Source organism: Triticum aestivum, chromosome 5B, assembly GCF_018294505.1.
Source record: "Triticum aestivum cultivar Chinese Spring chromosome 5B, IWGSC CS RefSeq v2.1, whole genome shotgun sequence".
Taxonomy (NCBI): domain Eukaryota; kingdom Viridiplantae; phylum Streptophyta; class Magnoliopsida; order Poales; family Poaceae; genus Triticum; species Triticum aestivum.
Window position 1 is genome coordinate 480,532,358 of NC_057807.1, and position 10,368 is coordinate 480,542,725.

Here is a 10,368-nt window from a genome sequence, read left to right on the forward strand (position 1 = left end):
TTCCAATTTTTCAACAGCTTATCTATTTCCTCACCGCTCCTCGTACACGGGCGTTTTCGGGGTTCGGTTTCACCATCGAACAGATCCTTGCGTTTCCTCCACGGGTCATCGTCGCGAAGCCACCTTCAATGTCCCATGAACACGGTTTTCGAAGACCCGGGATCCCTATCTAGCTGGCGATACGTTGTGTCATCCATGCACCTTACGCATCCAGAAAATCCGTGGACTACCTGCCCCGCGAGATATTCGTAACCGAGATAGTCGTGCACCGTCGTGAGCAGTGCGGCTCTCATAGGGAAATATTCTTTCTCTGCGGCATCCCACGTATTGGCTGGTGTTTTCCACAGCGTGTCAAGCTTCTCTTTCAGCAGCCCCAGATACATATTGATGTCGTTCCCTGGTTGTTTCGGCCCTTCAATTAGCATACTCATGTGAATGTACTTCCTCTTCATGCACAACCAGGGGGGAAGGTTGTACATCCACACAAACACGGGCCAGGTGCTATGTGTGCTTCTCTGGCTGCCAAACGGATTGACTCCATCGGTGCTCGCGCCCAGCATGATGTTCCTTGGATCGTTCCCAAATTCCGAGTCTTCGAAGTTCAACGCTTGCCACTGGCTCGCATCCTTAGGGTGACTTAGCATCTTGTCTTTTTTATCTATCTCCGGATCATTTGCGTCATCAACGCAGGAGCTTTGCTACCTTAGGGTCCGCGAAATAGCGCTGCAGACGAGGAGTGATCGGAAAGTACCACACCACTTTTTGAGGAGCTTTCTTCCTCTTCTTGTATCGAGTGACGCCGCACACCGGACATATGGTAGACTCCGCGTGCTCGTCCCGATAAATGATGCAATTGTTCATGCACACATGGTATTTCACGTGCGGTAAATCGAGAGGACACACGATTTTCTTCGCCTCCTCCAAACTGGTCGGGCACTTGTTCCCCTTGGGAAGACGTTTGTGCCAGAATGACATGTTCTCGTCGAAGCATGCGTCGGTCATTTTGTGTTTTACCTTCATCTCCAGAGCCATGAGCGTTACTTTCAGGCGGGTATCCTCGGGCCTGCATCCTTCATACAATGGAGTAACCGCGTCTAACTCAAATTGATCCATCTTGGCTTTCTCTCGGGCGGCAGCTCTGGCGTTATCCGTCTGCTTGAGAAGCAGCTCTTGAATATGAGGGTCCTGCACCCAGCCCATCGATGGTCCAGCGTCGTCTACTCCGCCGGCATCATCATCTTCATGATCATGCCCGTCGCCTGCTCCGGCATCTTCCTCATCATCATGTCCTGCATCTTCTACATGATGACTGTGTACAGCATCACCGTCGTGATCATCTCCTGGGGATTCTTCGTCTTCTCGCCCGCCCGAGCCGCGGTGGTTGTCTTGCTGCCCTTCCTCATTTCTTGCCCGGCCCCCATGGACGACTTCGTAGTCATCTTCATCACCTTGCCACCGATAGCCATCCATGAAACCACGCAAGAGCAGGTGGTCCCGCACCTGCCCGGAATCCGGGTCCGCAATAAGGCTCTTCAGCTTGCATCTTCGACACGGACATCTTATCTCCGTCTCGTTCTTTTGAAGCATCTCGGCCTTCGCGGACCTCAAAAACCTATTCACGATGCCTTCGGTCATCGTGCGGACCATGGTCGCCTGCGGGGTAGAGCAAAACGATATTTTAGAACCAAACAAAAATTTGGCATGACTTTCCCTAAAAATAGGACCAAAAAGAATGCTTAATGCCAAAATTCTCGCCAAAATGGAAATGAATCAACATTCCGGCAAAATATTGGCAACTATCGCATTTCAAATACCGGTACACCTCCAAACACAAACACATTTGCAACACCACAAACATATGCAACACCACGAACATACATAGATCTAGCTAGGCCGTAAAAAGTGCATGTGCACATTGTTGTAGGGAGAACAACATAAATATAGCTTCCCCCCTTACTTACCTATTAAAACAAGGTAATTTAACCACTTAATTTGAATGAATCTATGGTGGAAATGAGGTGAAAAAGAGGAGGCACCCGAGACAAGGAGGAGATGGAGAGAATGAAGTGGGGAGAAAGTGTGTGTGGGTAGGAGAGGGCTGTCCAAAATATCTTGTTGCTGCCCACTTACTAATGGCGCACCAGCACTAAATGCGCCATTAGTAATCCAGGTAACTAATGGCGCACCTTCTGGCGGTGCGCCATTAGTAGTTTTTCAAAAAAAAAATACTAATGGCGCACTGATCCGCAGTGCGCCATTATTAGATTAAACTACTAATGGCGCACTTTATCCTGATGCGCCATTAGTATGTTTGGACAGGCGCACTAGTTAAAAAAATTTTTAATACTAATGGCGCACCCTTTGCACCGTTCGCCATTAATAGTTACAACTACTAATGGCGCACTACGTCCGGATGCGCCATTAGTATGTTTGGACAGACGCACTAGTTAAAAAAAAAAATTTGGTACTAATGGCGCACCCTTTTCCTGGTGCGCCATTAGTAGTTACAAGTACTAATGGCGCACTTTATCTGGATGCGCCATTAGTATGTTTGGACAGGCGCGCTAGTTCAATTTTTTTTAATACTAATGGCGCACTCTTTGCCTGGTGCGTCATTAGTAGTTTCAACTCTAATGGTGTATCAGAAGGTGGTGCGCCATTAGCATATACTAATGGCGCACCTACTCTCTGGTGCGCCATTAGTGTCAATCTGATCTATAGCCCTTTTTCTAGTAGTGTCTGTGAGTATTACTTGCTTGTGGACAAACCACATGAAAATTTTAATCCGCAAAGGAACCTTAACCTTCCATATATGAATTGATCTTGGGATGGGGCCGGAATTAATCAGATCCGTATAAAAAGATTTCACCGTAAATATCCCATTTTTTAACTTCCAATGTGTGGAGTCCGGCACGTTGGAGAGTCGAACTTCAATCAATCTCTGAACCAGGTGCATCTAGGCTGTCCATCTCTCACCCACTAACGTATGTCTGAACTGGATGTTCAAGGGAATAGTTTGAAGGACGATACCTACGTAATCTTCCTTACGTTGCACAATATTGTAAAGGGTAGGATATTGTAAGGCCAGAGGTGTCTCTCCTAGCCACGTATCCTCCCAAAATCTTGTTGACATCCCGTTGCCAATCAAGAATTTGACCCTACGAAAGAACATATCCTTTGTTCTCATAAGTCCCTTCCAGAACGGTGAATCAGTTGGTCTGATGGTTACCTGGGCTAGCGTTTTCGAGTGCAAATATTTATTGCGCAGGATTTGAGCCCACATGTCCTCCGGCTCTGTCTCTAACATGTACAACCATTTGCTCATAAGGCATTTATTCTTAATTTTCAAGTTCTCAATACCGAGCCCCCCTTGGTCTTTAGGTCGACAAAGGATATCCCATCTGGCGAGACGGTATTTCCTCTTGGCCTCATCAGACTGCCAAAAGAAACGAGATTGAAAGAAATCAAGTCACTTTCGAACTCCTTTTGGAATTTCGAAGAACAAAAGTAAAAACATTGGCATGCTAGTCAATACTGAGTTAATCAAAACTAGTCGACCTCCATATGACATCAACTTGCCCTTCCAGTAGCTGAGTTTTTTTTTTCAATTCGTTCTTCAATACACTTCCATTCCTTATTGAATAGTTTACGGTGATGAATTGGAATACCCAAGTAACTGAATGGTAAAGCACCTAATTCGCATCCAAACAATTGTCTGTAAGTATGTTCCTCGTCTTTGGCTTTCCCAAAACAGAATACTTCGCTCTTATGAAAATTAATTTTTAATCCAGACAATTGTTCGAATAAACATAAGATAAGTTTCATGTTACGTGCTTTAGCCATGTCATGTTCCATGAAAATAATAGTGTCATCAGCATATTGTAGAATGGACACCCCCCATCAACCAGATGAGGAACTAGACCCTCTACATGGCCATGATGCTTGGCCCTGCCAATAATGACGGCCAACATATCTGCCACAATATTGAACAGAAGAGGTGACATGGAATCCCCTTGTCGCAACCCCTTATGCGTCTGGAAGTAGTGACCGATATCATCGTTCACCTTAATTTCGACACTACCTTTCTGGACTTGAGTATCCACCTGGTGCCTCCATGTTTCACTAAAACCCTTCATACGCATTGCCTGCTGAAGAAAAGGCCATTTGACTTTATCATAAGCCTTCTCAAAATCCACTTTTAAGATAACCCCATCTAGTTTCTTCGAGTGAATCTCATGAAGCGTTTCATTTAGGACAACCACTCCTTCGAGTATGTGTCGTCCAGGCATGAAAGCTGTCTGACTAGGTTGAACCACTGAGTGAGCAATTTGTGTCAATCTATTGGTTCCTACCTTTGTGAAGATTTTAAAACTCACATTCAGCAGGCAAATGGGTCGGAATTGTTCTATCCGGACCGCCTCGTTCTTCTTCGGTAATAACGTTATCATACCAAAGTTGAGGTGAAACAACTCCAAATGGCCATCAAAAAATCGTGAAACATAGGCATAAGATCATCTTTAATGATATGCCAACATTTCTTATAGAATTCAGCTGGAAACCCATCTGGTCCCGGTGCTTTATTCGGCTTCATCTGAGTAATGGCCAGATGAACTTCTTTTTCAGTAAACGGTGCAGAGAGAACATCATTCTCCGCTGCCTGTAATTGAGGTATATCATCAATAACAGACTCATCAAGAGACACCGTCGAAGTATTCGGAGGTCCAAAAAGGCATTTATAATAGTTGGAAATATATGCTTTCAGATTCTCATGCCCCACTATTGTTCCCTCGTCCTGTTCAAGCTGTATGATCTTCTTCTTCCTATGTTTACCATTTGCAACCATATGGAAGAACTGTGTGTTATCGTCCCCTTGGACAACCTTAAGCGTTTTCGCACGCAACGCCCACTTGAGTTCCTCCTCTCTCAAGAGAGCATGTAGGCCTTGCTCAGCCTCGGACTTGGTTCGATGCTCATTAACAGAAAGAAGCGTGGTTTCAGCCTTTACATCTAGTGTCTCAATGAGTTGAGTTAGATGTTCTTTTTTCTGCTTATAAATCCCACTCTCATTCCTGGCCCATCCTCTCAGAAATTGTCGGAGGTGTCTAGTCTTATTCTGCCATCTCTCGACATGTGTCCTTCCTGTAACTGGCTTAGCCCATTCGCGTGCAATCATCTCCATAAATCCTTCTCGCTCAAACCAGCTTTGCTCGAAGGAGAAGATGTTTTTGTTTGCAACATGGGTAGCCTCACCCGAATCTAAAAAGAGTGGTGTATGATCTGAGATCCCTCTATGCATCGCATGGACTGACACCAATGGATATTTTTGTTTCCACTCCACACTAGCAAGTACCCTATCCAGCTTTTCATAAGTCGGAACAGGTAACGAGTTGGCCCATGTAAACTGTCTACCGGTGAGCTCAATTTCTCTCAAATCGAGGCTCTCGATAATCATGTTAAACATCATAGACCAACGTCCATTGAAATTGTCATTATTCTTTTCTTCTCTTCTCCGAATGATATTAAAATCACCCCCGACTAGCAGTGGCAGATTTTCATCTCCACAAATCCGCACTAGATCGGCAAGAAAATCGGGTTTAAATTCAGGTTGTGCTGCCCCATATACCGCAACTAGCGACCATCGGAACCCATCCAATTTTGATCTCACCCTGAATCTAACCGAAAAGTCTCCCTGCACCACATTAAGCACCTCTAACGTCTCACACCGTACTCCTAGTAAAATCCCGCCGGATCTTCCTCTAGGCGGTAAAATATGCCAATCAAAATCTATACCACTGGAAAGGGTTTGAAGGAATTGGGAGGTGAAATTATCTCGTCCAGTTTCCAAAAGTGCAACAAAATCTAAGTGGTGCTCTAATGTTGTCTCTGCTAAGAATCTTTGTTTAGCCAAGTCTGCTAGACCTCTGCTATTCCAAAAGAGTCCTTTCATAAGTCATCATAATTTTTTTTCTTAAGTTTAACTCTAGCACTTCTGCGTACTGCCGAAGTAGGATAGATTTTCCGCTTCCAGGGTCGTTTGGGCTTCTCCTCAACACCCTGTGGGATGATAGAATTATCTATAACAGACACTACCTCCTCCATCAAGAGAGGCTCTACTGTATTTGTGTTCTCAACATCCTCCTCGTCTTCAGCCTCGACACTAGGCAAAAGAGTATTACAGATATTTGCAAGATCATTAATTCCTAGATTATTCATGTCATTGTCATTCATAGGTTGGATAGAGGCAAGATTACGAATGATCTCAGAAGCCCTCTCCGCTTCCATATCTAAAAGATCATTAACGGATTTGACGACCTCGGTTTCATTTGATCCTAAAGAAATGCCTAAGTCGTTTGCCTTATCAACAATATCATTCTCAGAGAAGTGTAAAATTGAACAACTAATATCAAAGGACGTACCTGCAATAGTCTCGGCATGACGAAGCATGGTGGCCCTCTTGGCACGCGCTAGCTGCAGGTCGTCCGCATCCGGCTGTCCCTGGATCCGGTTGCTGACACGCCTACCAGCCGACACCAGATCCGCAATCCCGCCAAAGGAGATGAGCTCCTCCGTGGTCCTCTCGCACAAGGTGCGGTCAGGACTCCCACGCCCCTCCCTTATCATTGGTGAAGTAGGGTAGGGCGCGGTGGAGTGAATCTCCGCTGCGAGTGTTAAGGGGGAGGAGGACCGTGGAGGCGCCTGCTCGCTAATCCCGCCCCCCTTATCACCCACGGGGACCGTCGTCCCACGGCCACCCAGCTCGGCGTGATACTGCGTAGGGATTATGACACGGGACTCCTCCCCGCATCTCACCCCCGGCTGGCCACTGAGGATGGTGTGGTCCTGTGGGGGGGGGGGGGGTTATAGCACGGGACTCCTTCCCGCACCTCACCCCCAACTCGACCGGAGATGTCGAAGTAGGAATGACGCCATAGACCTCTTGTGCAAGCGCCCCTCCCGCCGACGACAAAACGAGCTCAGGTATCTGGGTGTGATGGGCGTCCTGCCCATGGCCCCCACAATCCGCGGCCACCCCAATAGAAACCACCCTCGCATCGGGAGTAGGCTCCGTGATCGTCACATCACCGACTAGACTCGGCACTGGTGGAAACTCAAGCTCTGTCGGGTCGTCTGCCTCGACCCTGGTGCTCCACAACCGGCTAGGAGCGGACCCCGGTGCAAATGAACCAAAGCGAAGCGTGTTCATCGGAGTAGTGGACGGGGGCCCCTGTTTGGTAGAATTGTCTACCTTATCTGGCTGAGTAGCAGGCCCTTTGTCCGACTCCGGTAGTGTATCATCGGGCCCCTTCTCCTGGTTCCCGGGTGCGCCGCCAACCTCGGTCGTATCCATGTCTTGTGTCCCACCCCCCTCCTCAGAAACTTCAGTATCCTCGATCTCAAGCTCTAAGACATAAGTGACTCCAGCATGTGTCCATCTGGCTACATCTGGTATATGCTCAACACTCGCAACACTGACCAATAGGCTCACAGCGTTATGTGCGCGTGTGAATGGCATGTCAACCTTTTCTGTCTTACTAATCAAAATACCCAAGCTCCAAGCAATTAGAAAATGTTTTACATATTTAGGTGGCACACCATAGAAACGAACCCACACCTTCTCCAAAGGTGTACCCTCAGGTTCCTCCTGCTTCCACTCGTCGAAAGCTATAACAATGTTTGTGCTCGTAACTCTGCATAGACCCCACTTAAGAAAATGCATCTGATCCTCTTTAGTGGGAAAATCAACCTTATAGGACTGTCCTTCTAACTGCTCCAGGTGCCACTGATAATTACCCGGCACCAACTCACGTAGCTGTCTGACTATCTGAGCCTCGGTCAACTGTCCATTAGTAACTTTGATAACTGCCGGAAAGGAACTCTCAACCATCTGTGGTAGAGGCTCCACCTCCGGTGTCTCAAAAAACATCAACTCCTTATAGCAGACCCCAAAAATGTTGATGCCAGGCTTAGGACCGGAAAGAAGCGGGCATTCCCCGGTCACATGCATGTTGGGAGCGAAGACAATAATCACATAGCTCATTCGTACACTCTGCCACGAAATGACCCGGTTCACCACATCTATAGCAAGGCAACTTTTTCTTCTTAATTGCCCACTTAGAGAGCTTTTCGCCCTCCGCTTTCTCCGGACCTTTATCAGACGTACCATCCCTAGACTTAGCACCTCCAGTAGTCACCAGAACATGCACTTCTGCTAGAGCCCGAACCGCGTCCACTGCCGCCGCGGGCAACATGGATGTGTCTCCCACCCCATCAGCTAAATGCTCGTGCTCCTCCTCTGAGGCCATATCTGCAGCAGGTGGTGGTGGCGTTGGATAGTGTCGTGGCGGTGGTGGTCGTTGTCGTGGTTCTAAGTCTGACAGTAGTGTAGGGGGGTACTAATGGAGAGGCAAGATCCTAGCTATGGAGTAGTTGTATACGCAAGAGATTTACGAGTTCAGGCCCTTCTCGGAGGAAGTAACAGCCCTACGTCTCGGAGCCCGGAGGCGGTCGACTGGATTATATGCGTATAAGTTACAGGGGTGCGAACCCTTTCCACTAAGGAGGGGGGTGGCTTATATAGAGTCTGCCAGACCCCTCCGGCCCTCGGTTATGCAGGGTTTAAAGTACATTAAGACTGGGGGTTACTGGTAACGCCCACATAAAGTGCTATGAAGACCATAAAGGCTACTTAATGACAGACCGTTACATGCAGAGTGACTTTAGGTCTCCTGGCCGTCGAGTGGTTGGCTTCATGGTCGAGTGGTTGGCTTCATGGTCGAGTGTCTTCGAGTCCGTCGAGTGGAACACTTCTTAGTCGATTGATAGGTGGTTTCTTCTAGAGATGTCCTTGGGTAGGGTAGTTTGGACAGGTCCATGACCCTACCCTAGGTACATAGCTTCATCATTAGTCCCCGAATGGATCGAGGTTTGAGTGGGGAAGGAGTTGAGAATTCTTTCGACCCATTTCTCAAGCTATGAGTATGTCTTGTCTTGGATCAATGAGCTTTAGGTGACGACACCAACTTCTCTTTTAGTCGCCTTGATCCATTCTTTGTATCTGTCGAGTGAAGTTTTCGCTTAGAGAGCTCCGAGTGGCAGAGTGGAGGAGATCTTCCATCTGACTAGTTGTTCTGCAACCCGCGGATTTTGTGGGATTCGAATTTTGGGGAAGCGCGCGGGATGGGGCGAAGCCGCAGCAATCGGACGAGATAAGGCAGGGATGCCTCGATCTTTATGCCACCTTTTTCGCCATGTATCGCGCGCGCGACTGTTGCGGGATTTGACAGGATCGCTCGGGCCTACATGTCAGCCACTCGGAAGCGGCCTTATATAAGGCGTCGGGCGGGGGTTTTGAACAATGCATCCTCATTTCCTTTCCTCTTCTCCAGATTCATCCGCCGTGCTCGCCTCCGCCCTAGCGCCGCTGCTTCACGCATCCTTCACCGACAACGATGGTGAAGGAGAAGGCGACGACTTTGGAGCGGGCGAAGAAGGCGACGACGAAGGCGAAGGGAAGGGCGGCCAGTCGGGGCGGATCTTCGTCAAGGACCGGCCTGCCGTGGGGCTGGATCCAGGGCGACTGGATCTGCTCGACGATCCATTAGAAGGACCTTGATGACCTGGCCGATGAGGGACTGATCCCCCATGGATCAGCGAGGCTTCCGGGGAACGAGTGGGAGCTGCAGCCTCAGGAGGGTGAGTGCGTCCTCTTGGCCACTCATGTCGACCATGGATTTTCTTTGCCTCCTCATCCTTTCTTTCGGGGATTTCTGAAATTCTTTGGGGCACAACTCCACCATTTCACACCGAACTCTATCGTGTATCTTGCTGCTTTCGTGTCGTTGTGCGAGAATTTCCTGGGTTGTCGGCCTCATTGGGGTCTCTTCAAGCACATTTTCACCTGTCGCTCACAGACAGTGAAAAAGGCCAATCCGAGTGATGAGAGAACCCAAGTGATCCAGATGTGCGGGGGCCTCGGAGTTCAGATGAGGGGAAAAAGCGCCTTTCCAGCCATGGTCCTTCCCGAGTCGGTTCGTGGATGGCAGTCGACTTGGTTTTACTGCAAAGACCAGCCGATGCCAGGGCAGTCGACTGGACTCCCTCCTTTTTCCATGGACCGAGTGGGAAAGCCTTCTTATTTGAAGGTGATCCCGGAAGAGAAAGCGCAGGTTAGAGTGTAGGTCGAGCATGTAGTTCAGCTTATCCGTGACGGAGTGACCGACATGGATCTCCTGGAAGTCTTCCTTCGACGACGCATCCAGCCTCTTCAATACCGAGACCATCCGATGTGGATGTATTCTGGCACCGAAGACACCACTCGGGTCCACCCGGAGGAGGTCGAGGATGCCACGCTGGAGAGGTGGATGACTG